Raw genomic sequence first — 2557 nt, 5'->3', positions numbered from 1 at the left:
CTGGAGACACGCGGCTATGCTGCTTTTTGTGGTTCCCTGTGCTACACGTGGCCGTGGCCATCTTGGGACCTGAGCCTGATCTACAGACTCTCCCCTGCCTCCATCCACGTCCAAGGATTGTCCATCCAGCTTCAATCCAGCAAGATCCAGCACTGGGAAGCCTCAGTACAGCGTTTGGGTTTTGTATTTTGGAAGTTTACCCCTCTTTGCTTTGTTGCTCCTATAATCCCTTTACCCTGTTAAACCCCTACCTTTCTTCCTTTCTGTACCCTGTTAATCCCTACCCTTCTTCCTTTCTGTACCCTGTTAAACAATATATTTCATTTTGTTAACTTTTCAATTGGTGCAAAGCTTTCATTACCCCTGCCTTCCTTTATTTACCTCTCTACCTGGGGAAACTAAGGGATAAGGGAGGGGGAGCACAATCCTGCCTTCTAACTGGGATATGCTTAGAAGGCAAATTTGCATGTCAGGAGGAAGAAATACATCAGTAAATTCTTTGCTTCTTCCTGTCTACAGTTATTCATTGACTCGTGACATAATGTCCTTGTAGCAGTTATTCTGAGATTACACAGAGATTTATGGATTTTGTAGCCAGTTTGACTGGTCAGACTCATTGGTTACTGCTGAGAGATGAATAAAAATCAGTGACAATCAAAAAATGCCCAGATAGTCTGCAAGAACATGGACATTTATCTTCAGGTATGCAGAACAGTTACAAAAGGAAATATCTCATTAGCTTTGACAGCATTTGTCTTCCTTTTTATTTTAAGTAAATGCTTTGTCATGGGGCACATCTCTGGCTTCTTCTCATCTCAGGTGAGAACATTTGAACTTGCTTTTTCTTCCTAATGACAGCTTTGCTTCCTCTCAAAATCATTCCCTTCTTTAAACACAATACATAATATCTTTTATGTGACCTAGTTCCTTCTTGTCTTTTTATCGGTTACAGTATCTGGGCTTATTATATGAAAGATATTTGCAAAAATATATTTCTACTATCTCTTGCACTTCTGCTGCAAGCAGAGCTGTTCACTGCCTCGTACCTGCAGAAAGGCTCTGAATATGCTTCATGCACTGTGTAGTAGTGTTTTCCTTGCAGTTCTTCCTAGCTGCTTATATTCAGGTGAAAGTGTATTGAAATGACCAATGGGAGTAGGAAGAAACTGAAAACAGCAGTTGTCATTGCCTCTGTCCTGGCCACTCCATTGCTGCTCAAATGATGTTTGCAATAGAGGGTATCCATATTGCTCACCAGCTGTTACATATGCTAGGACATCCTGCCCATGCCAAGCCCTTCCCCTCTACCCCCAGCACCAGGTCAGAAAAGCCTCCATCAGAAGACATGTCCTAAATAGCTTCCTACACAATGGGAATGAATGAGTAGAGCCTGCAAGCCAGGCACAGAGTTGCTGGAATGAGAACAGCAAATGTGAAGGAAAGGACCAGTCTGTAAGGGCATTGTCCTGGTTCCATGTAAAATGGGGTTCAGGGCAGGACCCACACGGAACAGAACTATGTACTCGCCCGAGAGAGAGAGAGAGAGAGAGAGACTTTGGGGAAAAAAATGAAGTATATTGTTCAACAAGGAACAGAAAACGAAAAAGGGAGGTAAGGAAAATAATATAAACAAAGATTAGGGGAAAAATACAAAAAGTAAAATATATAAAACCCTCAGAAATGGTTCCAGGGTCCCACGGAGTAAAAGGACAACTTTCCTCTCCAAGCTCCAAGGCAGGAGTGAAACAAGAAACCACTCCCTGCCTCTTATCAGAGTGTGTGTGGGAAGGGGAGGGAATACAATGGTTTCACCCCCACTGGGGGTCCTCCCAGTTGCTGGAAGGTCACGCCCCCATTCCAAGCCTCAAACCACAACAGGCATTTAGCAGTAGGAAGAAAAGCATTTAGAAATGCTTTTATTTCTAACATTTAACATTCTTCATTTTCTCTGGTTTTCTTTTGTTTTGTTTGTTTTGTTTTTTTAAAGTCAATTGTTCTAGTGTCTGTTCAAATAAGAACCAAATATATAATTGAAATGTCATCGTCCTCTTTCTTTCCTCTTTTCTCTTCTTTTGTGTAAACTAAATTATTTCATTTCCATGTTGCCTTTTCATTGTAGCCTGGTCTCTGTATGTAGGAAGCCACGACTAGCAGAGCGTTGAGTTTTTTGTCCTGTTCTACACAAGTGGACCCACAACAGTCCAAATAAATGAGAAAAGACAATGTAACTGGAAAATTCATGACAGTCATCCCCAAGCACCAGTTTTTCATACAGTTTCCCTCAAGTTCAGGATCAAGATCTGTTTCAAATAAACCAACTTTTAGAAGCTGAAAGAGAAAAATACGACTACTCATTCCATAAACACTCATCTTCGAATTCACGCCCTAAATTCCTTAAACCATATTTTTTTTCTACACCATTACATTTGGCTGCCTTTCTTCTTCCTCACTGCTTGTATATATGGATAGGGACAGCCTTTCTATCTTCAGCAGGGTGGTTGCTTTGCTGAGACCACTCACAGACTTCCGATTGACTATCCTAGTGTCTCCTTGGTTC

The sequence above is a fragment of the Merops nubicus genome, unplaced genomic scaffold, assembly GCF_000691845.1.
Source record: "Merops nubicus isolate BGI_N331 unplaced genomic scaffold, ASM69184v1 scaffold11317, whole genome shotgun sequence".
Classification (NCBI taxonomy): Eukaryota; Metazoa; Chordata; class Aves; order Coraciiformes; family Meropidae; genus Merops; species Merops nubicus.
The sequence above is the reverse complement of the archived record's forward strand: the minus strand, read 5'-3'. Positions refer to the sequence as shown.